This window comes from Hyaena hyaena, unplaced genomic scaffold (assembly GCF_003009895.1).
Source record: "Hyaena hyaena isolate Hyena2069 unplaced genomic scaffold, ASM300989v1 scaffold_117, whole genome shotgun sequence".
NCBI classification, from domain to species: domain Eukaryota; kingdom Metazoa; phylum Chordata; class Mammalia; order Carnivora; family Hyaenidae; genus Hyaena; species Hyaena hyaena.
In genome coordinates, this window is record NW_024080749.1 from 678,407 (window position 1) to 705,210 (window position 26,804).

The 26,804-nt window shown below is 42.4% G+C and overlaps 1 protein-coding gene across 1 annotated transcript in view; it reads left to right on the forward strand.

Annotated features, from left to right (window-relative positions):
- The window catches only part of ACSL3 (acyl-CoA synthetase long chain family member 3), a 71,968-nt gene that overhangs the window by 10,671 nt on the left and 34,493 nt on the right, over positions 1-26,804 (forward strand). The window contains exon 2 of the mRNA XM_039236841.1: positions 12,464-12,522. The gene's annotated coding sequence lies outside the window, so the exon portion shown is untranslated. The remainder of the gene's footprint in view (positions 1-12,463; positions 12,523-26,804) is intronic.

A 26,804-nucleotide genomic window follows, 5' to 3' on the forward strand; every position in this document is an offset into this window, starting at 1 on the left:
AGGGACAGTAGCTGTGTTTAATGTGTCCCTGCACCAGAAAGAAAGCTCTGTGAGGACAGGTGTATTTTTGTGTTTTATCTACTGATGCGCACCCAGTGCCCAGCATATAGATCAAACTCATGGTTTGTTGAACGAATCAGTCTTTGTGTCCCAGCACAATAAAGGACATGAGATAGGTCTTATTAAATTGAATTCAGAGATTTGAACATAACACCAGAAAGATTTTGGAAGGCCAACAACCTGACCCAAAATGGCCAGTATATGCTTATGAGTGTGACCTCAGAAATTCTGGAAGAGCAGACTTACTATTGATAAAATATGCATTTGAATAGCTAGCTGGTTGAGTAATATGTACTAATTATAATTTAGAAATTTCCTGATAAAGACAATAAGAAAGTGTGAGAAACTGTTTCAGGCCAGGCCAAGCCAAGTACTTGAACATTAATGTTATAACTACTTGTTACTTTCTCTGTGGCTTTTGACACTCCTGACAATGTCCTTGTTGACTTTCATTGTCTGCCCTTGGTTTCTAGGACACTGTCCTTATTAGCCCTTTTTTTAAAAAAAAAATAATTTGTTTAATTTACATCAAGTTAGTTAGCATATAGTGCAACAATGATTTCAGGAGTGGATTCCTTAAGGCTCCTTACCCGTTTAGCCTGTCCCCCCCGCCCAATAACCCCTCCAGCAACCCTCCGTCTGTTTTCTGTATTTAAGAGTCACCATTATTTTGTCCCCCTCCCTGTTTTTATATTATTTTTGCTTCCCTTCCCTTATGTTCATCTGTTTAGTATCATAGATTCTTTGTATGAGTGAAGTCATATGATACTTGTTTCTCTCTAATTTCGCTTAGCATAATACCTCTCAGTTTCATCCACATAGTTGGAAATGACAAGATTTCATTCTTTTTGATTGCTTAGAAATACTCCATTGTATATATAAACCACATCTTCTTTATCCATTCATCCGTTGATGGACATTTGGGCTCTTCCATACTTTGGCTATTGTTAATAGCACTGCTATAAACATTGGGGTGCATATGCCCCTTTGAAACAGCACAGCTGTATCCCTTGGGTAAATAGTGCAATTGCTGGGTCGTAGGGTAGTTCTATTTTTAATTTTTTGAGGAAGCTCCATATTGTTTTCCAGAGTGGCTGCCCCAGTTTCCATTCCCACCAGCCGTGCAAGAGAGTTCCTGGGGCGCCTGGCTGGCTCAGTCGGTTACTTAGACTTAGGTCATGATCTCACGGTTTGTGAGTTAGAGCCCCGCGTCGGGCTCTGTGCTGACAGCTCAGAGCCTGGGGCCTGCTTCAGATTCTGTGCCTCCCTCTCTCTGCACCTCTTCCACTCATGCTCTGTCTCTCAGTAATAAATAAATGTAAAAAAAAAAAAGAGAGAGATCCTTTCTCCACATCTGTCGTTGCCTGAGTTGTTAATGTTAGCCATTCTGACAGGTGTGAGGTGGTATTTCATTGTGGTTTTGATTTGTATTTCCTTGATGATGAGTGATATTGAGCATCTATCTTTTCATGTGTCTGTTGGCCATCTGGATGTCTACTCATGTCTTTTGCCTATTTCTTCACTGGATTATTTGTTTTTTGGGCGTTGAGTTTGATAAGTTCTTTATAGATTTTGGATACTAACCCTTTTTATCTGATAGGTCATCTGCAGATATCTTCTCCCATTCCATTGGTTGCCTTTTAGTTTTGTTGTTTGTTTCCTTCACTTGTGCAAGAGCTTCTTATTTTGATGAAGTCCTGATAGTTCATTTTTGCTTTTGTTTCCCTTGCCTCCGGAAACATCTGGAGTAAGAAGTTGGTGTGGCCAAGGTCAAAGAGGTTTTTGCCTGCTTTCTCCTCTAGGATTTTGGTGGCTTCCTGTCTTACATTTAGGTCTTTCATCCATTTTGAGTTTATTTTTGTGTATGGTGTAGGAAAGTGGTCCAGGTTCATTTTTCTGCATGTTGCGGTCCAGTTCTCCCAGCACCATTTGCTGAAGAGATGGTCTTTATTCTATCGGATATTCTTTCCTGCTTTGTCAAATATCAGTTGGCCATACGTTTGTGGGTCCGCTTCTGGGTTCTCTGTTATTCTGTTCCATGGATCCGAGTGTCTGTTTTGTGCCAGAACCATACTGTCTTGATGACTACAGCTTTGTAATACAGCTTGACATCCTCCTGCTTCAGTTGTCTTTTTCAAGATTGCTCTGGCTATTCGTGATTTTTTTTTTCTGGTTCCATACAAATGTTAGGATTCTTTGGTTCTAGCTCTGTAAAGAATGCTGGTGTTATTTGTTTGATAGGGATTGCTTTTTTTAGCTTTCTAACTGACTTTTGTAGCATCTCTTCTTGTAGGTGAATATACTATTTTTGAGGGATTCCATGGTTTTGACTCTGATGTGGATAGGGGCAGTGATAAGATCCATGTGTACACCTACAGCTCTGTTGGGAGCCCCAGTCCTGTATTTCTGACAATATCCTGAGTATCTCTCCTGGTCATTCCCACACACTTAATATCCAGCCCTGTCCCCATTCAGTCTCCCTTGTATCTGCTTTTCTTCTCATTTCCTCCTATCTATTGCAAGTCACCCAACATCCTGGAAGCGTGGATACTAATCTTCAAAGGATTAATCTTCACCTCCCCCCCCCCCCCCCCCCCCCCCCCCCCCCCCCCCCCCCCCGCCACCCCCCCATCCAATTGGTTTTACCTGAGAAAAGGCTCTACAGGTGACCCTGCTTCTTCTGTAACTATTGCCCTAAACTCTAGACCTCTTTGTCCCTCACTTGGGTTATTCCAGTAACTACATACCTTGAATCCTTTCTGGTTTCTTTTCCTTGGAAACCCAAGTAATCGTTCTGAAAAAACAAATTTGATCAACTAACTGCTTTGCTTAAAAGCCCATCTCATTCTATCTGCTACATGTTTCTATATTTCATTTTCGCTTCTAACTTCCCTCATATTTTCTGTGTTGTGTCTGTCAGGCTGCTTGAGATGACTCATCTGTACTTGTTCGTGCTTCTGTGCGTCAGACAGGAATGGAGGGACGAGTCAGCCCAGAGAGGTCGCTGTAGCTCTGTCTGCGAGACCGAGGAGGACCTCAGAGAGAGGCTTCGCGGATCGTGAAGGACGAGTTTACTTTAGCAGTCCTTTCAGTGCCTCTGAATTCTCGCAAATTCTTTTAATTCTACTCCGTTCTGGAGAGAATATTATTGGATCACCATGTCCGTATGTTCGATACAGGCCTCCTAGGTCATAGGCTGTGGATGTCACGTTTGCCATGGCTCGCTGGCGTGGAGGTGGGCGCGGAGTGGCATCATGTAGTGCAGACAGAACGAGTGCTTCTCTCCCCAGAAGTCGCAGGCCAGGAGCTGTGCGCTGTGCAGGCTGCCATGATAGCGCTGGAGATGATTCCGTACTCAGAAAAAAGACTTAGGAACAACTCCTTTTTGGGGTCTGGGAGCCGTGGAGGAGAGGGATTGCCAGGCTGATTGTTGGCTTCATGGATCTGTTCCTCATCTTTCTAGGCCTTAAATCTGGCCAATGGCTCAGTTCTGAGTTTTCTTTAATGCTACTTAATTTATTGAATCATCTTCTTTTTTTTTTTACAAATAGTTTATTGTCAAATTAGTTTCCACATAACACTCAGTGCTCATCCCCACAAGTGCCCTCCTCCATGCCCATCACCCCCTGCCCCCCACATCCATCAGTCCTCAGTTTTTGTCAGCATTCAAGAGTCTCTCATGGTTTGCCTCTCTCCCTTTCCCCCACCATTTCCGCCCTTCTTCTCCCCCTTGGTCCTCCGTCAAGTTCCTCCTAATCCTCCTATACGTGCAAACATATGGTATCTGTCCTTCTCTGCCTGACTTATTTCGCTCAGCATAACACCCTCAAGGTCCATCCACGTTGCTACACATGGCCAGATTTCATTCTTTCTCATTGCCATGTAGTATTCCATGGTATAGATTAAACCACATCTTCTTGATCCATTCATCTGTTGATGGACACTTAGGCTCTTTCCATGTTTTAGCTATTGTGGAGAGTGCTGCTATGAACTATTGAATCATCTTCTAATCACTGATCTGAAATGCTACCATTGTCAAATATCAAAATTCAATGACTGTTTATGGTTTTAAAATTCTGTACCAGAAGAGTTATTGTTCATTTTGACATCTAACAGGGCAAGTATGCACTAAGTATTCTTGTTCTCAAGTTTTATTAGCAAATCTTAAAGTGTTTTTCTTCTGGATAGACTTTGGAACTAATACCAAGTAATCATACATACAAAACAAACAGGTAACAAAGTTCCCACCAGGATTTTGAATGGGATCGCATTTGGTGGGTAGGTTAATTTTGGCCGAATCATAATGATCTTTTCTACCCAGGAACTCACTGGTCTGGTTTTGAATTTAGTGTCTGTCAGTAGCATTTTATACATGTGCACATGCATACACACATATGTTTAAATAAGATGTGTGCATGAAGTATTTTATTTAAAAAAATTTTAATGTTTTATTTATTTTTGAGAGAGAATAGAGACAGCGTGAGCAAGGGAGGGTCAGAGAGAGAGGGAGACAGAATTAGAAGCAGGCTGCAGGCTCTGAGCTGTCAGCACAGAGCCTGACGCGGGGCTCGAACCCATGAACTGCGAGATCATGACCTGAGCTGAAGTTGGATGCTCAACTGACTGAGCCACTCAGGCGACCCAAAGTATTTTAAAATTGTTCTATTATTGTGACTAAGATCTTTTCTCTTTTCATGATCTTTTTTTAAGTAAACTCTATCCCCAACATGGGGCTCAAGCTCATGACTCCAAGGTCAAGAGTTGGATGCCGTACCGACTGAGCTAGTGGGTACTTCCACCCTTTTTATTTTCTACCTCGTTACTACAAGTATATGGAAAAACTACAGATTTTTATTATTTACCCATTACCTAGATATCTGAGTGCATTCTGTCTGCATAGTTTTCAGATGATTCTTTTGGATTTTCTTGTCAGACAGGCAGTTATCTACAAACAGTGAAGATTCTGTTCTCCTTTTCCAGTATTCGTGCTCCTCATTTCTTTTTTTCATCGTTGCACCAGCTAAGCTACAGTGCTGGGTAAAAGAAACGCAATGAGAGCCACAAATATGAGCTGTACACATAACTTTGACTTTCTAGTGGGCATATTAAATAAAGTAAAAAGAAGCAAGTAACTTTAATGTTTTTTATTTATTTTTGAGAGAGACCGAGACAGTGTGAGGAGGGAAGGATCAGAGAGAGAGGGAGACACAGAATCCGAAGACAGTTTCCAGGCTCTGAGCCAGCTGTCAGCACAGAGCCCGACGTGGGGCTTGAACCCATGAACCATGAACCCGTGAGATCATGACCTGAGCTGAAGTCGGACGCTTAACCGACTGAGCCACCCAAGTGCCCCAAGAAGCAAGTAACTTTAATACGTGTGTTTTATTTAATGCAATGTATAGTCGTGCCCCCTTATCTGCAGTTTTGCTGCCCACAGTTGTTGTTACCCTCAGTCAACCATGGGATGCCCCCCCCACCCGACCTGTCCTCAGAAGGGCAGCGGAGCCCGAGGCTGCATCTCTTCCACCCCCCTCTTCATCTCATCCCTTAGGCATTCTGTCCTCTTGCAGCCTCCCAAGAAGGGGGAGTGCAGTATAGTGAGATGTTTTGAGAAAGATGACGTTCACATAGCTTTTGACAATTAAGTTTTTAATTTTAATTACAGTAGAGTTAACATAACTTTTATTATAGTATGTTGTTGCAGTTGTTCCATTTTATTTGTTATTGTTGTTAAAGAAGAAAGTTCAACCAATGAGTCGAAGATCTAATTTGTTTTATTAAATGGTTCCCAAATCAGGCAGCACCCCATCTAGCAAGTAGGGGGAGCTCCAAGGAGTTGTACCTAATGGAAGATTTTTTTTTTTTTTTCGGTAACGTGTACTGACACTATTGAACCTTTACATCCCACTTAAACTGCTAATACAGGGGCGCTGGGTGGCTCAGTCCCTTAGTGTCCGACTCTTGATTTCAGCTTAGGTCATGGTCTCACGGTTTGTGAGATCGAGCCTTACATTGGGCTCCATGCTAAAAGTGCAGAGCCTCCTTGGGATTCTCTCTCTCCCTCTCTCTGTGTTGAAAAATAAGTAAACTTAAGAAAAAATAAAAACAAGCTGCTAGTCTAGAGAATGATTAACAGAATGCTGCCATGTAATAAATATAAAAAACTATGTTCCGTCTTCCTCCCCACTACTGGCACTCTGCTCCTGAGACTCCTGAAAATTTCTGAATGATAGGAATCTTTTGTTATTCATAAACACTCCCTTTGATCACACCTGGTTTTATGCTAACAAAATGACTTAGGGCGTGGAGGTCTCTAGGTAGCCTCAGGATGGAGCTGGTCCCCTCAAATACCCAGTGATTGGAGGGTTTAAACCTGTAGACCCACCCACTGACCTCTGAGGAGGAGTGAGGGGGCTGGAGAGCCAAACCCTTTTGAACAATGAAATCATCACGCTTCCATGTTGGATGGGTGCTGGGAAGGTGGCGCATCTAGAGAGGGTTTGGAAGTTTCCTGTGTCTCTTCCACCCCTCCCCCCCCAATACTCTACTATATGCATCTCTTCCTTTTGGCTGCTCTTGAACTGTATTCCTTATAATAATCCACTAAACTTAAGTAATAGGTGTTCCTGAGTTCTGTGAGCCGTTCTTATTGAACCTAAGGAGGGGATTGTGGATCACTGATTTATAACCAGCTGGTGACTCATGATGAGCAAGTGGGTAATACTCTTGTGAGACTAGCCCTTAACCTGTGGGATGTAGCCCTTGTAAAACAGTGCAAAACTGTAGGTCAATTCTAGCTTTAATAAAATTGTCTTTAAAACTACTATCAATAGGCATCTGTGTGGCTCAGTCAGTTAAGTGTCCAACTTCAGCTCAGGTCATGATCTCACGGTTTGTCGGTTCAAGCCCCACATAAGGCTCTGTGCTGACAGCTCAGAGCCTGGAGCCTTTTTCTATTTCTGTGTCTCCCTCTCTCTCTGCCTCTCCCCAACTAGCGCTTTCTCTCTTTTTCTCAAGAAAATGGATAACACATTAAAAAAACTACCATCGATATAGTATATGCACATGATAGAGGACTTTTTAAAGTAATTTCTTAGCAGAGTATGTTTGCAGACGGTAAGTTTCTAAAGTCCTTGCCTGTTTGAAAATTTCATTATTCTAAATGCAGTTGATCAGGAATTTAGCTAGGAGTACAATTCCAGATTAAAATTCATTTCCCTCAGAACTTTGAAGGCATTGTTGACAGCCTTATAGCTTCCAGTGTTGGGAAGACCTCTGATGCCAGTATGATTCTCATTCCCTTATAGGAAGGGTGACTGTACTTCCTGGTTTGTCAGGAACACTTTCAAATGGTCTCATCTTCTAGCACCTGCTTTTGCTCTCTAAAGTAGCCTTATTAGTTGGTCAGTTCTACAATTAACCTTGTTTGTAGGTGACCTGGTTTTTGGGATTTTGGAAGATTTTAGGATACGTATATATTAAGTTTATTTATTTTGAGAGAGTGTGTGTGCATGAGCAGGGAAGGGTCAGAGAGAGAGAGGGAGAGGAGGCCGAACATCTGGTGCAGAGCCTGACTGTGGGGCTCAGTCCCACCACTGGGAAATCATGGCCCCAGCCGAAGTCAGGAGCTGGAGACTTAACTGAGCCACCCAGACACCCCTAGGATAGTCTTAAACCTGGTGCTTTGAGAATTCACAAGACTGTGTCTAGAGGTCAGGTATTTTTTTCTGTCTCCCCCTTGTCCCCCCCCCCCCCCCTCCATTCATCTGCTCAACACTGAGCAGGCCCTGTCGACCTGAAGCCTAGTGGCCATCAACTCTGCGGTATCATACTGCACGGCGCTTCAGTAATTGCTGCCTCTTCATTCTCTGCTCTTTTGTTCTAGAAGTCCTTTTAGTGGAATTGGTCTTTTGGATTAATTTGACACCTTGACAGAGGACTTTACCTCCATTTTGACCTCAAAGTTTCTCATTAAGTTTTTCTTTGCAGCTTATCTCGTAATCCAAGTGAAAGACCCTGCACAGGGCCTCTGGTAACGGGAACCACAACTGCCCCCTCAAGCGATAAGCACTGTCCGGAGCCGCCAGAGCCTGCATGGTGATCCCAAGACCGCAGTCCACCTGCCGTTACTGCGCGTACCCCCGACCTCTGTCCCGCGTTTCCCTTGTGTAAACCTAGAGGGTTTTTAGCCCTTTGGAGACCATCTCTGAAGCATTGGTTCACTGCCTTCGCAGTGTTGGCCTCGCTGCAATAGATTCCTTTTTTATTTCACCTGTCCCTGTCCCTCGGCCTTTGGATCTTGTCGGTGGCGAGGGGCCAGGCCTGGACTGTTCGGGAGCCCCAGAGCCAGGTGCTCTTGTACCTTTGTGCCCTGACTTCACCTTTATTTTTAAAAATCTTTTTTGACACCCGTTTTCTACTTTGGTTTTGTTTTCCTTTCTTTGAAAATTTTCTCAACCTTTTTTCTAATATATCTGCTGACTTTTTTTTTTTTTTTAAGTTTATTTATCTTGAGAAAGAATATGAACAAGTGAGGGGCCGAGGAGGGGAGAGAGAGAGAATCTGAAGCAGGCCCTGTGCCGTCAGCACAGAGCCCCGCGCGGGGCCGAACTCATGAAACATGAGATTATGGCCTGAGCCGAAATAACTGAACGCTCAACCCTCAACTGACTAAGCCACCCAGGTGCCCCTCTGTTGACTTTTAAATTAATTTCAGGTGCTGTTCTTCATAAGCGCTTTTTCTTATTTTTCATCCTATATGCTGCCCTGTTCTTGTTTCATCAATGGAATAGTCTTTCATACCTTTTTGAAAGATTAGTTGCACATCTTTAAAGTATTTCCTGTTTCCTACATCGTCTGTTTTGAGTCCTGTTCTTCCCTCCCCCCACCCCTTCAGTTTTCATCTGTCTTTCGTCGCGATGGGTTTTTTGGTCAAATATCTGGTGACCCAGAACTTCATATTCTCTCCAGATTTTTGATTCTGATCTTTCTGTTTCTAGTTGTTTCCTCCCCTCCACCCCCTCTTCAGTAAATTCTCCACAGTGGCACCAGCTTTAACATTACGAAAGCAATCTGACATGCTGTTCTGGGTAAAAATCTGGACGGCTCTTCAGAGATTTGGATACTATCTAAACCACTTAGCATGGCGCACAGGGCGGTGCCCCTGAGATGCGGCCTTTGTTTCCTAGATCACAGGTTTATTCTCCTACAGTTAAGAGGCCAGAAGTTTACTGGGCTGAAACGGAGGGGGCAGCACGGCGGGAGTCCTCTCCTGAGAAGATCTGCCCTTGGCTCCTCTGTGCATGTGCACTCAGTGGCATCTCCCTGCCTTCCAGGCCAGCCCTTTCCATCTCTGCTCGTCTTCACATTGCCTTCTCTGTCCGACCTCCTACTGCCTCTCTGCTGAGGACACTTGTGATGGCACTTTAGGGCTCGGCTGGTAATCCCAGGCTGCCCCCTCTTCGCCAGACCCTTAATTTAATCACACCTGCAAAGCCGCTTTTCCTAAATAAGGTAACACTGACAGGTGCCAGAGCTTAGGGCCTGATAGCTGTGGGGTCATTAATCAGCCTGCTTACAGGTACTTAGGAGCCCGTGAATACCTCCGCAGATGCTGTTCTTACTGCTTGTGGTTTCCTCTCTCGTCTCCTTTGCCAACGATATGTGGATCAGCTCAGTTCTTAGCCAGCCTTCCTTGACCTTTCCCCCTCCTGGACAGAGGACTGCATTTGTCTGTATTTTTAATACAGCCTGTGGACTTACCGGGAGTGTTTGCCATGTCTGTACTATTTGTCGTTCCTGTCTCTGCCACAGGAGTGGCACTTCTCTGAGTACCGTGGGCACATTTCCAGAATGGGAAGCATTAGGTATGGGCCAAGTAGGCATTCACTAAATATTTGTTGAGGAGATTCAGCATTTCTTAAGGGCCAGTTAAATACTGCGACCTGTCATGGTAGACTATTTAATTAACACAACAAAACAGGGTAAAGTAAGTATGCACATGTGCCAGAATTTCTCCAGGGCAAATTTTTTTAGAAGGGATTTGCTCGGTTGTAGCAATTTACTTTTTCAGCTTTTGCTGGGTGCTGTCAGGCTGCTCTCCACGGTGGCTGCACCTCCCCCAGCAGAGCCAAGGGCAGTCTCGTTTCCTGCATCCTTGCCAAGGCTTGTGATGTTGGTTTTTTTTTTAATTAAAAAAATTCAGTGGAGGAAGTGATAATGTTTTTATTTGTGTTTCTTTGATAACTAGTGAGGCTGACTATTCCATACTTAATGGCGTTTAGGTTTTTTTTCATGGATATATATAGCCTATTTTTTCTGCTGAGTTGTCTTTTATTTATAGAAACCCAAATATTATGAATTATTTACATATTTACAGTTTCTTCATCTTCACATATGAAGAAACTGGCACAAAAAATAGCGGGGGAAATTTATAGGATACCCTCCCCCCACCCCCCACCCCCAGCCTTGGATGGATAGATGGAAGAATAAACATGAATTTCTCTGGAGTCATAGTTAATGAGGAACAGAGTGGGGATTTTGGACCCAGGAATATCTGGTTTTAAGGCTTGTTACTTTTTTTTTTAGTATATCTGACTGCCTTATAGAGAATGAAGAAATTAATAAACAGCTCTTCTTACAGGCTCTTAGTTTGGGCTGATGTTAAAATATTTACTTTTTCTAAAAAAAATTTTTTTTACATTTATTCATTTTTCATAGACAGAGAGTGCAAGCAGGGGAGGGCAGAGAGAGAGGGAGACACAGAATCCAAAGCAGTCTCCAGGCTCTGAGCTGTCAGCATAGAGCCTGATGGGGGCTTGAACTCATGAACCATGAGACCATGACCTTACTTGAAATCAGACGCTTAACTGACTGAGCCACCCAGGTGCCCCTAAAATATTTCTTTAGTGACTATAATGATTGCAAACCTATCTGCTTCACGCAATTGAACAAATCACTGAGATAATGGATGAAAGTGTTATATACACAGTGAAATACTGTTTATAAATCTTAGTAATTATTTTTCTTCACCATTATCATCATGAGAGCATAAACAATATGCATCTTAAAATTTTTGGATGTGGGGCGCCTGGGTGGCTTAGTCGGTTAAGCGTCCGACTTTCGCTTAGGTCATGATCTCGCGGTTCGTGGGTTCGAGCCCCGCGTCGGGCTCTGTGCTGACTGCCAGCTCAGAGCCTGGAGCCTGTTTCAGTCTGTGACTCCCTCTCTCTCTGACCCTCCCCTGCTCACGCTGTCTCTCTCTCTCTCCTAGAAATAAATAAAACATAAAAAAAAAAAAAAATTTTTTTGGATGTATGTTTTTTGTTGTTGTAGTTGTTAAAAAAAAATAGACTATTTTTTAGAGCAGTTTCAGATTTACTGCAAAATTGATCAAAGGGTTCAGAGATTTTCCTCTAAGCCCCCAGCCCTCACATATACACAGCCTTCCCCATGATCAGTAACCCTACACCAGAGTAGTACATTTATTATACTCCGTGATCCTAGACTGATAAATCATTAACACTCAAAAGACTTTATTTTACATGAGGGCTCATGCTTGGTGTTACACATTTCACGGTGTTCTGACAAATATGTAATGACCTGTGTGCATCATTAGAGCATACAGGGTGGTTCTGCCACCCTAAAATCTCTGCGCTCTGCCCCTTCATGCCACCTTCCTCCTTGACTCCTGGCAACCTTTTCCTGTCCCAGTAGCTCTTCCTTTCCCAGAATGTCATAGATTTTGAATTATATAGTATGTGGCTTGTTGAGATTGACTTCATTCACTCAGTAATATGCATTTAAATTTCCTCCATGTTTGATAGCTTATTTCTTTTTAGTGCCAAGTAATATTCCATTGTCTGGATGTACCACAGTTTATACATTCACCTACTGAAGGAAGTCGTGGTCACTTACAAGTTGTGGCAATTATGAATAAAGCTGCTATAAGTATTTGTATTTAGTTTCCCTCCTTCCCCCCTTGAGACCTAAGCTTTCAACTCATTTGGATAAAGATCAGGGAGGCTCAGTTGCTGGATCACATTGTAAAGAATATGTTTAGATTTGTAAAAAGCTGCCATACTTGTCTTCCAGACTGGCTGTACGGTTTGCATTCCTGCCACCATTGAGTGAGTTCCTCTTGCACTGTATTGCCAATGTTTGGTGATGTTAGTGTTTTGGATTTTGGCGATTCTATGTGTGGAGTAATAAATCATATGCTTTTTCTGGTGAAAGATTGTGTGATAAAATGTCATTTGCTAGTGTGAGAGATGGTGTTTTCAGGAAAAACCCACAAAATTTTCTGTGAGTTTTTGGAAGTAAAACTGTCTCTAGGAAAAGGCTGATATTTGGCCCCGATTAACCAGACCACAAGTATAACTTTTGTCTCTGTATGTTTTGACAGGTAATTGAAACAAAGGCGCATACCTTGAAGGCAGTAGCACCTCCTACCACTGGCAACTGGTAAAAGGTTTTTTAATTATAAAATATTTCTCTTAGGCATAAAATGTATTAAGTATGTATAAACTGTCCAGGAGAAAAAAAATTTAATTCTTCCCATTTTGTGATTGTAAAATAATGAAAGTTAGGAGAAGGTAGCTTTCCTGCTAATTTTAATTCAGTACAAACCCATTGGAATATGAAGCCATGTTATTCACCAATATTACTGATTTTCCTTTTCTCAGTTTGAATTTCATTTAAGTTTCTGTGGGAGTTTGAACTCAGGAGCCTCTGTATTTTATGAAGTTTAGCACTAATTAGAGTGATATTACCATTTCAACATGTGACCGTCATTTTATTATTTTTTGCTATTATTATTTAAAAATTTTTAATGTGTGTTAAGTATCATTATTCTTTTTACTTATTATTTTATAAGGAATTTTATGAATAGACATAGGATTTCAGCTACTTCTAACCTTTAGAATTTTAAATGCATGAAACATGAATCGATAATGATTCCCCAAAGCTGAGGTCTGAGTGTTTATCATGAGGCAAGCACCTCATCCTTTACTATGTTAACTGGGTAGTCCTCATTGCAGTCTTTTGATATAGATACTGTTCTTTACATTTTGCGGGTGAGGAAACTGAGCCTTAGGAAAGTAATTTACTTAGGGTGATGTTTAATAAATAGGAGAACTAAGTCAAACTCCATCTGTTTGGCTTCATGGCCTAGGCTCTCAGTACGTGGATACTTGCCATTGGCTTCAGTATCAGAATCAGCGGGAGTATAAGAAATTAGCTAAAAGAAAAATGTTGGTATACAGTTTGGTATAAATGAATTTAAAGTGCTACTCAAACATGCATTGTATTTTGTAGTTTATGGGAGAAGGCTTTCACCTGCTTTCCTTATTCCTGAAGGGAGTTTTGTGAGGTATTTCTTAATGTCACCCCAGTTTTACACTGAAGCTGAGGCTCTGGAATGTTCAGGGTCTTGTTCCATATTACACAATGAATAAATGGAGGAATCGGCCTCAAACCAAGAGCTTACGGCCATCGTTCTTAAAGGAGCAAGTCTACTGAACATTTTTTTGTATGTCAACAAACCAGTTTTGCAAGTAATAGTACTTTCAGTAGGTCATATAAAGCATGTAAGTACAACCAAGTAGTGGCCTGCTCTGAAACTCGGAAGTAACAGAGCTGTGTGCCCAAATCACCTATACTAATAAGTAGCATTTATAATCCCTTTGCATTTTCCAGAGTCATTTATTACTTGCTGCATTCCATTTTATCCTCACTTTAAATTCTGTGAACTAGGTAAATGATGACACACATGGGAAAATTAAGTGTAGTAAAGTTGTTTTATAAACAAAAGATCAAACTTAACTAGTGGTAGAATCCAAGCTATAATTTGCTCATTCCATGAGATGGTTAATTGTAGGGAGACCAGCTTGTCCAGGTTTGCCTAAAACTTTCCTGGTTTTATTTATTTATTTATTTATTTATTTATTTATTTATTTATGTTTATTTCTGAGAGAGAGGAGAGGGGCAGAGAAGAGGGAGACACAGAATCTGAAGTAGGCTTCAGGCTGTGAGATGCCAGCATAGAGCCCAGTGTAGGGCTTGAAATCATGAACCATGAGCTCATGACCTTAACCTACTCAGCCACCCAGGGGCCCCATATTTTTTATTTGTTTTCTAAAATTTATGTATTTTTGAAAGAGTGTGCACTTGTATGCAAGTTGGGGAGGAGCAGAGTGAGAGGGAGAGAGAGAATCCCAAGCTGCCAGCACAGAGCCTGATGTGGGGCTTGATCTCATGAACCTCAAGATCAGAGATGACGACCTGACCCAACATCAAGAGTTGGATGCTTAACTTACTGAGCTGCCACGTGCCCCAGAACGTTACTGGTTTTAGTACTGACAGTCCTGTGTCCCAGGAAACCCCAAAATCTGGGCAGCTCCGAGTGGCTGGTCATCCTAATTAATTGTCATACTTGGCGGTCGACTGGGGATGGGAGTATGGTTGTCATACGAAACAGAAGGCACCCAGTTAAACCTGAATTTCAGATAAAAATTGAATAATTAAAATTTAAAAAGATTTTTTTATTCATGAGAGAGAGAGTGCGAGAGTGAGCATAAGTGAGGGAGGGAGAGGGAATTCCAAGCTCTGTACTAACAGGGCTTGAACCCATGAACTGTGAGCTCATGACTTGAGCTGAAATCAGGAGTCGGCCGCTCAGCCAACTGAGCCACCCAGGTGCCCCCGAATACATTTTTACTGTATGTTCCAGATCCTGCATGGGACGGGTCTGCACTGAAATTTGCTCATTGTTTATCTGAAATTCAAATTTAACTGGCTATCTTCTGTTTTTATTTGTTAAATCTGACAACCCTAAGTAGGAGGAAAGGGATGTTCTAATGTGTAAAAAAGATCACTTAGCTGTTTTTTTGTGTAGACCTTAGGCTCTATACGTTTATCTGCTTAAATAAATGTATCATCTGGTAATATTTGACTCTTGTTCTTTTAGCTATATGGGTAGAGATGCCAGAGGTCAGGATGAATATATGAAACCATATTTTGCTCGTGTGTGTGTGTATGTGTGTGTGTGTGTATGTGTATGTGTATGTGTATGTGTTGGTTGGTGGTTGGTTTGAAGCAGTTCTTTACTTGGCAGGAAATTTAGCCAGGATGGATTGAGCCTGTCCGTCTTTGCTGGACCAGCCTGTCAGACACGGGCACGTTCTCACAGACTGTGCATATTGTCTTTAGACAATGTTAAAAAGTAGTTTTGCTCTTGTTTAGATAGTGTGTTCACATGATTCAAGATGAGAAGGAAGTTAAGGCTTTCCTTACTCGCTTCTTGGACCTATTCGTTTGTGCACCATGGAAACAGTCTGATCTTACCGGAAAAAATTAGAATTTTGCAAGTGGACCTTAGAGATCTGCTTGTTGAGTGCTTTTGCTTTTTTTTTGTTTTTTTGTTTTTTTAAAGCAGGGGAACTCTTGCTCTACACCCCCCACCCCTTCACTAGGGGGGAAGCATACCTTATATGGAAGACAAAAATAGAATTGAGCACCTCCTACATCTTTAGTGTTTGATGGTTGTCAGTACTCCAGGATTGATTTGGGAGCCCTTGGCATCAGGACAGTTTAGTCTTAAAATAGATTTATCTGGATCCCATCAACATTAATGGTGAGAAAATTACAACTTACTGACTTGGACAGGGTGTCACAGTAAGTGGTGGCAGAGTCTAGTACACTTGTGTATGTGTGTGCGGCTGTGTACACGGGTGCTGCCGTCTGCGTGGGTGTTGTGTGTATGTGGGTGTTTAAAACCCCTGTTTTATATTGACCTGAGAAGGTATTATCAATTCCTGTGTCCAATTTCTGTTTCTTATTTGAGTCATTCAAGATTCAACACTTCTCTTTTTTTAAAAAACATCTGGCTCGGACATTAGAAAAGGAAGATCGGATAAAAGTAGATTAAAAAAAAAACGTGTCTGAGCCAGAGTTATGGAAGTCAGGGGACTCTCCCTGTGGTTCAGAGAGAATATTTGAGCCCTACTGTTATTTCAACTATTATAATAAAAGGATTTAAAAACCTTAAAAAATTACAGTGAATAACTGAAGAGTACATAAAGTTAGTTGGCTCTGTTTAGCTGCTTCTTAATTTTTAATGTAAGCGTGTTTATGGCGAAGACTTGCTGAATTTTCCTGCCTCTCTCCCCCTTTCTTCCCTTTTCCCCTTTCCTCCCATTCCTTTCTCCCTCCCCCCTCCCTTCCAGTGTCTTCAGGGCCAGAATTTTATTTCCTGTGGTTAGAGTAAACACAAGCTTAGCAGTTTTCTTCAAAAGAAAAGGACATAACTCTTATTTCCTCATAAAATTTCCTAGCTGTGAATTTGGAAGTTAATCTAATTTAGATGATAATATGACTTGAGCTTCTAAGAATGCTTTTAGTAGATTTCCTGGTACGGAATTTCTTCACTTTTTTACTTGTTGTATTCAGGAAGCACATGGATTAATGGCCTCGAGTTTTCAGCCATACAGTCTTCTTTGTAGAGCAGTAACAACTGGGACCAGAGTTGAAATTTTCTAAGTTGTTAAGCATGGTGTTAATATTCGGGGTTTTAGGAGAAATACTTTGTGTTTCTTTCAGTAAAAGGAAGAGCAAGAACCACCTATTATGCAGCACAAAGGCAACCTACCGAAATTTAGTGTTATGTTGATACTTTTAAGAATTAGGAAAAATTCCTATAGTGCTAGCCTACCTTTTTAAAAAATTTTAAATTTTTTTTCCCTTTTTTTTTTTTTTTTTGTGGCAGCAGAGCATATATATTCAGTGAATGTTTTAAAACCATTCTCCTAAGGGGCGTCTGAGTGTGTCCAACTTTGGCTCAGGTCATGATCTCACAGTTCGTGGGTTCGAGCCCTGTGTCAGGGCCTGCACTGACAACTCAGGGCCTGGAGCCTGCTTAGGATTCTGTGTCTTCCTTTCTCTCTGCCATTTCCCTGCACGTGTTTTATCTCTCTCAAAAATCAATAAAATATTAAATAAATAGACAAGAAAAAATTGCTAAAAAAATCCTCCTGAGCTAGAGATGTATTTTTTCATATCATTTCTATTATAGTTTTAGCGTGGGGAAGCAGAGCATGCTCATCAGAGCCAGGGTCCCGCCTCTAAAGAAGGTTTTTCCTGAGAGCAAATCCTAGTTGGTGGTTGCATTTCTTATTACAACTCATTAGAGCCTAGTTCTGAGAAGGAAATCTTTCTTTCTGCCCTTCTTCTTTCTTACTGCCTTTCTTTCTACGCCAGTTTCTTATTTCAAAACAAGTAATTTAGATAATTTTTTCAGGGACTCTTTTGGTTTATGGAACATGTGACTTCTGTGGAAAGGAGGGTCTCTAAAGTAGTGAAGGACTCTTTCCCCCCTCCCCTTTTATTATTATTATTTGTTTAAGTTTATTTTGAGAGAGAGAGAGAGAGAAGGAGAAGAAGAAGGAGGGGGAGGAGGAGGAGGGAGATTGGGATGGAGAGAATCCCAAGCAGACAGCACACAGAGCCCCACTTAGGGCTTGATCTCAGGAACCTCTATCATGACCTGAGCAGAAATCAAGAGATGCAAGAGCTTGGGTAGGTGTCAAATGTGTAGGTTAAAATTGTACTTCCTCTGTTAGTTGTAAGTGCCTTTGGGCATGGTCTGTTTGAAATTGGATTTTTGTAACGATTCCGTGAGATGAGGCCCCCTGCACAGTGCTTGCGTTATTGGTACTCCGGATTGCTTCCCATTTATTTGAAGTTTGGTGAGAAGTTCTAGACATATTTCACGCTAGCAAATATAGATTCCTTGATATCCATTGGTGTACAATCTGCTTATTTATATACTACATTAGCGATAACATGCTAAGCTGTTTTTTTTCCCCACATAGGATAGTTCTGTAGTGTCGATGCATGTTTGGTGTTCTAGGCTGTAAAGAAAATAGAGGAGGAAATAAGATTGTATTGGACAAGATTAATAAGAAGATTAATCAAGAAGTAAATTGTGGAGAATCAAGATACCCCCCTGGAGCATTTTCTCACATCCTCTCCTCTTTCTTGGAGGTGTTCTCTCTGCTCCCAGTGAATTGGTAGGAGAATTTCTTTTTCTTTTTTTTTTTTAAATTTTTTTTTATGTTTTATTTCTTTCTGAGAGAGACACAGACACCATGAGCAGGGGAGGGTCAGAGAGAGAGGGAGTTACAGAATCTGAAACAGGCTCCAGGCTCCGAGCTAGCTGTCAGCACAGAGCCCAACATGGGGCTAGAACCCACGAACCGCGAGATCATGACCTGAGCCAAAGTCAGACGCTTAACCGACTGAGCCACCCAGGCGCCCCGGTAGGAGAATTTCTAAGTGTTGGGCTTCTGCCCCTGCTCTGGAAGTTGAAGCTTTCAGCTGGTATTGTGGAGGGAGGTGGTAGTGGGCAGAAAGACCTGCTGTATTAGCAGAGGCACGTAAAGGCGTTAGTGGACGCTTCCCTCCTGTGAACACTGTAGAAGTCTCGGATTCTGAGTCAGACTCCCATTTCCGTTGTTCAGTCCTGCAGCTCGTGGAGATTAATGGTTTGAGATACTACCATGCTAGATCTCTCCTGTGGTTCTTGAAGTCTCTGTAGGTGGAGGCAACCGGATCCAAGCAGGCAGGACCGTTTAATATATTAGTAGGAACAAGATCCCTGTGGCAGCCTACTTCCTGGTTTTCCCCGCCCCCACAATACAGGCATTTACAGGTTTGTTCCTATTACTAAAACATGTGTTGTCTGTGGAAGGTTTTCATATGACTTGTGGCTTTTTTTTTTTTTTTTTTGCATTTAAAGAAAAGTGGGGAGTTAATAGAGGTTGTATGACTATGGTAATATTCCTTAATAACAATTAAAAAAAAAGCTTTAAAAAGTTTATATTTTAAAAAGTTTATTTTATCGTATTATTTATTTTGAGAGAGAGAGAGAGAGAGAGAGAGAGAGGAAGAGAGAGAATCCCACACAGGCTCTGTGCTGTGTGTACAGAGCCTGATGCAGGACTTGATCACACTAGTGCTGAGATCATGACCTGAATCCAGATCAAGAGTTGGACGCTTAACTGACAGAGCCACCCAGGTGCCCCAGAATTTTATCTTAGCATCAGAATTTCATACATCCCCTAAGTGTATTATTTGAGGGTGATTTTGTAGGTGGGTGTTAATCTCCGTTATTTGATGCAGTTATTTTCAGAACCCCAGTTTCTGTCCTCAGCTTTGACAGTTACTCAAAGTCCCATCTGCCCTTGTTCCTCTCCTCCTCCTCCTCCTCCCCCCCACCCCCTTCACCACCACCACCCTCTCCAAGTGTCCTGTGTTCTTCCTCTCAAGTAGTAGAAGCCACACAGGGAAGGATTTTGCTTAAACTTGTTCATTATGATGATTTAAATAACTAACTCCTAAAATGATGCACGATGTAAATAACTTCTTTTGATACAACACAACGGACCATTTACATAGACTGTTTTAAAACCATATTTCAGGTGCTTTAATCATACAATTTTGCATTTTAAGATTGTATTTGCTAAAAACAAAGATTATATTTGATGGGTCATTTTATTTTAATGTTAAACTTGAGTCAACTTGTTATTTTAATTAGTTCTGGGAGTATAATAAAGATGGAAAATTTTATATTCTTTAAAAAATTTTTTAATGTTTTTTATTTATTTCTGAGAGAGAATGAGTGAGAGAGAGAGAGAGAGAGAGAGAAACAGCATGAACAGGGGAGGATCAGAGAGAGAGGGAGTCACAGACTGAAACAGGCTCCAGGCTCTGAGCTGGCAGTCAGCACAGAGCCCGACGCGGGGCTCGAACCCACGAACCGTGAGATCATGATCTGAGCCAAAGTTGGACGCTTAACTGACCGAGCCACCCAGGCGCCCCAGAAAATTTTATATTCTTGATGGTGGAAAATTAATATACTTTGACCCATCATACCTTCATTTAAATATTTAGAAATAATTGCTTAAAACCTTGGCTTGTGCATACTGTTGTCAGACATAAAACTTATCACGCAGGCCTGTATATGCCTTTCTTTAAGAATTAACAAGGTACATGAAAGTCCCTTCAGGTCCATTCCAAGTACATATAACTAGTGTTTAATGGCTGCCTCATCGTCCATACTGTGGATGTATATGTTCTTCAGCTTCGTCTGTGATTGATTTAGATCATCTTGTTTTCAGTTGTTAGGAGAAAATGTTCCACAATTTACTGATAGAGTAATTCATTCATCAGGCAGCATCCAATCTAGAAGATAGAAAGGAGCTCCAAAGAGCTGTGAAAGGTGAGGTCTCTATAGATCAAAGTGAGCAGAAATAAGGAAGTTATTCTGTCATTACTTTTCTTATATGGAGCAAAGGGACACCTAGGAGCCAGTTCAGGTAACTTACTGAGAGGGCAAGTGCTGATTGGTTGACCCAGGTCTTCCTTTCTCCACGAAAACTTAAGTTTTCGTTTGCTGACTTGAGGCTTACTATGAGCTTGGGCTTAGCAGGAGTGACTCCATCTTGGGCCTAATCTGGTTGCTTGACCACAGTTGTTTGCCTCTGAAATAATAGTGGCATGTCCTCCAAGCTTTGTCTTTTGATTGTACTGCTCACCGTTCCCGCTTGTTGCAGTCATCTAGCCTCCTACTCCTGAAATACTTGACCATCAAGCTTTCTATGACTCTGCTTCTATTCTGTCATGATTCCTACTGGTTTCAATATCTTTCCAGTTGAATTTCTTGGCCTCCTGTCCTTAAATGATCTCATACTCTGCCTTTTCTATCCCTTTGTCCAGTGTCACAGCCTAGTCTTCTCCATGAACAGTAATGGTATGCCTTCTACACTATCAGTTTCAAGAAGTCAGCTCAGACCATCACCTCCTGTGGCTCCATCTTCTCCCTCTCTTAGTCCTCAACTCCAGCAGTTCTGTCCCCTGACCCAGGACCTGACTGCACTCATCCCGTCTCCTTTTCACAAACCCTTCCCCTCTTTATGGGCCATCTTTCTTTGCTCAACTTAAAACTGTCTGATTAATCGTTATAGCCACACTGCCTTGGAAATAGCCTTCATTCCCTTATCTTCCTCCCCTTCTCCACCTTTTGTTCTGGTACTTCCTGGTAAAACCTTTTCCTTGGTTAGTTCAGCTCTCTGCCTGATTCATGTTTGTGCTTCCCCAGCTGAACTTGGCTGGGAGGCACACAGCTGGCTGGGTGGGTCTCCCTTTATGACAGGGCTCAGATCTCAGCTGGGCCTTAGGACTGTCAGGTGAGCCTGCTGGCTGCTCCGTGTATTTTCCTATTCTCCTAGATGACTATTTGATACTGCTTTCTGCTTAATTTTCTTTTAAGTTTATTTATTTTGAGAGAGAGGAGAGGGACAGAGAGAGAGAGAATCCCAAGCAGACTCCGTGCTGTCAGTGCAGAGCCTAACACGGGGCTCGAACCCACGGACCTTGAGATCATGACCTGAGCCGAAATCAAGATCAGATGCTTAACTGACTGAGCCACCAAGTGTCCTTTTCTCCTTAATTTTCTAATACCTTCCTTTCTTCGTCCCTCTCAGCCAGTAATTTTGCTTCCTATTACTCTGAGAGAATAGAAACACTCAGAAAAGAATCTTCTACTGGCTCCTGTACCACCCGCAAGCATCTGTGTCCCTGTTCCTCCGTCAGGCCAGCCTCTTCCACTCGTGTGCTGTGTCTCACCCTCGTGTCTGCATGAGCTTTTTCTTCCTCTGCTGGGTCAGAGCCATCAGTAAGCAGACAAGTTACAACTGTCTCTTATCTTTAAAACAAAAGAGCTGGCCTTGCCCTGTCCTGGTCCCCATTCCTCTGTAGAGGGCTCCTCCTGTTCTTCCCTAAACTCTCTCCAGTTGGGCTTTGATCCTTAACACAGCTATTTTCAAGGTCAGCAGTTACCTTTACACTTTTGTTTGCAGTTTTTCTTTTGTTTTCCTCTGTGTTGCTTGACTTTTTTTTTTTTAACTCATAAGAGCTCTCTTATATTTTTTCATGTGTTATTTTTCCTTTTGATTTTCAAATTGTTTCACCAGACAAATGTTAAATCTTTAAAATTTGTGTAGAAGATTAAATCTGTAAGAATCAATAAGAAAATTTTGAAACACATGCATAGTATGAGTCTTAATAGATATTTAAAATAGTAGTTCTCAATCAACGCACATAAAATTTACATGGTTGTTGTTTAAAAATGAGTCTGCTAGTAGAGTTTTCAGTTTATAGGTAGGGAAGAAAGAATGGGGAAGACCTGTTTTCTATTTAAATACACTCTAAGCAAGTCTGCTACGATCGGTCCACGTATCACCGTTGAGAATCACTAGTATAAATCACTGTACTTGGAAGTATGGCAAAGCAGTAGACCGATCCAAGGAGCAGAATAATGTTTAGAAACAGATCCAGTCGTGAGCAGAACTTAATTGTTAAAGATGACTTTGTCATCGAGGAAAGTGTGGTTTATTTAATAAGCAGTTCGGGTAATTCGCCTGAAAGAAGTTGGTTTTCTCCCTTATACAATACGGAAAAATAAGCTCCATAATGATGAAAAGATCTACATGCAAGAGTTAGGTAAATACTGGAAAAAATCTAGGAGGCCGGTAGTTTAACCCTGGTATGGATGAGGCCTTCTCTAAGTGGATTGGAAATCTAGAAGCTGTGAAGGAAATGAACAGATTTAATTGTTCAGGTTTGCTTTCTGAAAGGTGATACTCATTCTAAGATGAGGCAGCATGAGAGGGTACCCGTGACTGCTTTCCTAGTTCTCTGGATTTTCCACAGCCCCTTCAGCAAATAGGATGCAATTGGCCAAAGGTTTGTTACTTTCCCTTGTTTGTCTAAACCATTTTAGAGAAATTAAGTGTGTCCATTGCATGTGGCTGGTGCACATAGGCTGCGTGTGACGCTCCTGAACACTTCATGGCTCTCCTGACCTTGGGCTTTCATGGTACTGCCCAGTCCAGGCTCTGCTTTCATGGTCTTGCCAGTAGGATTTTGCTCTTCAGTCTTGGCTTTGGTTTCCCTCCAAAGTTTTCTGTTCTTGAACATGATCTCGGAGATTTCCTACATTCTCATCTTCCATCTGATTATGGCTCCAAAATGTGTGCTTCCAGCTCTGATCCCTCTTAACCACCACGGTTTATACACTGGGATGACTCACAGGCATCTTCAACTCCTTATTCTCAAGACTTGCATTCATCTCCTCTCCACCAGCCATCCACCTGCTAACCAGCCACTTCTTGTGTTTCTGTCTCCGTTGAAGGCACCCAAACCCTTTTCCCTTCTTTCACTGCAGCTCTTCTCATTCGGGACTTTATTCTCTAGGATTCTGCTACAGAAACACCAGCACAGAAACTGGGAAAGATTTCAGTTGTCGGGAAGGCCTGGAGGAACAGCGCCTGCGGTCACCCGCTGGGCACTTGGACAGTCGGGAGCTGGGAATCCTATGCCGGCTTCCTGTCACACACCTCAGCCACCTTTTCCCATTGCCTCGCCTCATAACTGCCTTGAGCATACAGTTAGCTAATTTTCTTTCCTTTTTTTTCTTTAATTTTTTTTTACCATTTATTCATATTCATTTTTGAGAGAGAACGCAAGCACGAATGGGGGAGGGGTAGAGAGAGAGAGAGACAGAATCCGAAGCGGGCTCCAGGCTCCAAGTTGTAGCTGTCAGCACAGAGCCTGACAGGGGCTCGAACCCACGAACTGTGAGATCATGACCGGAGCTGAAGTCTGACGCTGAACCAATCCAGCCACATAGGTGCCCCCCACGGTTAGCTAATTTTCTAAAACACTGGAATGCAGTGTACAATGGAACACATATGACGTTTCTTCCCAGCATTAAAGGACCCTAATGATTTGACTTTAATGCCCTGCCCTTGTCTTCTCACCCCCACCCTGCTCCACTGGCACTCCTGCTGCTTCTGGGGCGTCTTCACATCATGTGGTGTCTCCCATTAACATCTCCACCCCCTCCCGTCCCCACTCCAGTCCCTTTGCTAGTACTACACTGTCTTGATCACTGTTGCTTTGTACCCAGTTTTGGAATTGAGATGTATGAACCTTCCAACTTTGTTCTTTTTCAAGACTGTTTTGAAGCTACTTTGAATTTCCATGTAAATTTTACCTTGAAAAATTCTATATCAAAGCCAGTAGAGATTTTGATAAGGATTGTGTTGAATCTGTGCATCAGTTTGGAGAATTTTGTCTTTTTAACAGTAGTAAGTCTTACAGTCCATAAACAGCCAATGTTTTTCTATTTATTTAGGCCTTTAATATCTTTAAACAGTGTTTCATGGTTTTCATAGTACAAATTTCACACTTCTTGTTATATCTTATCCTAAGTATTATTTCTGATAGTATTGTAAACATAATTGCTTTAACCTAATTTTCTGATTATTCATTGCTAGTATATGGAAATGCAGTTGATCTTTGTATATTCAAATTCCATTTTGCAACTCTTGCCGAACTACTTATTAGTTCTATTAGTTTTTTAATGGATTCTTTAGGATTTTCTATACAGTCATCATACAGTCATCATCTGCAGATAAAAGATTTTTTATTACAGTGTTACTTTTCAATTCAAAACACAGACATGAGAAATAAAATTTCAGGGAGAGGACTTAGGTAACCTCACTCTCCTGGATGATTGAGATACATATGTTCTTTGCGGTTCTGAAGTCCTGGAAATAGTAGGACCATTTGTGGTTTTTTTGTTTTGCTTTTAAATGTTTGTTTATTTTGAGAAAGAGAGAGGGAGAGAGAATCCCAAGCAGGCCTCATGCTGTCAGCACAGAGCCCGATGTGACATGGGGCTTAATGGACTGAGCTGCCCAGGCGCCCCAGGACCATTTATTTTTATTGTGCCATTTTCCTAAATAGAAAACTTCCGAGAAGTCCCCATTAATGGCACAAATTTAGATTCTGTGGACTCTTCCTCCAGATGACTTATCAAAGAAAACAGTGTGGAATGGTGAAACAGTCTGGGGATTATTTGGGAGTCTTGGTTTCTCACAAGCTCTGCATGGGCAAATTTGGAGGTATTCCTGATCCTGTAAAATCGCAGAGCTGGACTTTTACTTTTTTTTTTAAGATTTTGTTTTTTAAGTAATCTCTGTACCCAGTGTGGGACTTGAACCCACAACCCTGGGAGCAAGAGTCGTTTGCTCTACTGACTGAGCCAGCTAGGTGCCCCTGACTTTAAATTTTTTTCCTTTCATTCTTTGAACATGTTTATAATAGCTGCTTTGATGTCTTGTCGGAGTCTGACATTTGGGCCCTCTCAGGGACACTTTGTGTTGCCTGCTCTCTCCCCCTGTGTTTGGGTCTTCCTTTACTGTTCGTTTGCGTGCCCCATAGTTTTTTGCTGTAAACCGCACATTTAAGATCTTTGATAGCATTTCTGAATGCTGATTCCCCCTCCTGATTTCCCTGGCTGCTGCTGCTTGTGTTGCTTGCTTGTCTATTTGTTTAGTGACTTGCTGGCTTATTTCAGTGCAGTTTATTTTTACCCCCTGCGGTGTGCATCCTTTGATGTTGCTTCTTGGTGGGCACAGCCTTGAACGCCCGGAGTGCCCTTGGAGTGCCCTCTCAAGGGGATGACAGCTGGATTTTAGTAGGACGCTCTTTAACTGTCTTTCTCTGATCTCCTTGTTAAACTTGCGCCAAGTTCACACCCAGCAGTTACCCTCGGCCCGACAGCTAGCTGATGGCTTCATTGTATTGGACAGAGCCCTGGGCCATCGATTGCCTCACTGTGACATCCAGGCAAATTATAAGGCCTTTGTAGGGGCTGCGTTTGAGGCCAGTCTGTGAGCTGCCCTGACTGTAGAAGGACTCTTAGGTTCTCTTTCCCCCGATTCCATTAAACTTCTGTTTGCTCTGCTCTTTCCTTGATCTCCTGGAACTACCAGCCCCAAGTGAGTCGCTCCTCAGCAAGTACGTCTCCACTGTCTCCCACAGTGCCACCAGGCGTGGGTCTCCCTGTTCTCTGTTCCGACACGAGTCAGTCCACTTCGGGGTTGCTCAGGAGCTCGCTGTCCCTACAGCCTGCTTTGGCCTGTGTAGCATTGCTCCGGAGCCACAGGGGCAGGGCCCGCAGCCTGTCCTCTGTTCTGTGAGGGCGGTGCCGGGCTGTGGCTGTCGCCGCGGGTCCTCCCTGGAGCTCCGGTCTCTGCGTGGACGTTATGCAGAGGCTGAGGCAAGGCGCCCCGCATTCTTGGCCTGCTGAGCCTGCGGTAGAGCTTTCTCACAGTTTTGCCTGGAATAGAATTTCTACAGCATGGACTTGGGGATAGGAGATGAGCATGCTAGACGTCATAACCGCTGGGCTTGAAGCTGGATGGCGTGATTCCTAGTTTGCTTCAGTTTTGTTTCTTCAGAAATGATATTACCGACCCAGCACACAGAGGAGTATATCCCCTGGGGTTCTCAGCTTTCCTCAGACAGGCCCGTGACCCACTCTCTTTTCCTTGTAAGTTTCCGCTCACTGTCACCGGCCGTAGAGCACGGTTCTCCCACAGAGAAACGGACAGCGAGGCTTTCTTTGTCTCCGAAGCAGCTTTGCTTGTGGCGGCGGCACGGGCTCAGTGGGTTCGTACCCAAAAAACCGCCCTGAGCGCCGCGGGGTGTAGCCTTTTATACAGTTTCTACTTTGTCTCCCATACCTGGTGACACATATAGTCTGATTGGACACAGTCCAAGTCACAGAGTCGTGTCAGAGCTCTGCGTACGTGTAGAAGAATTGACTGGGCCATGGT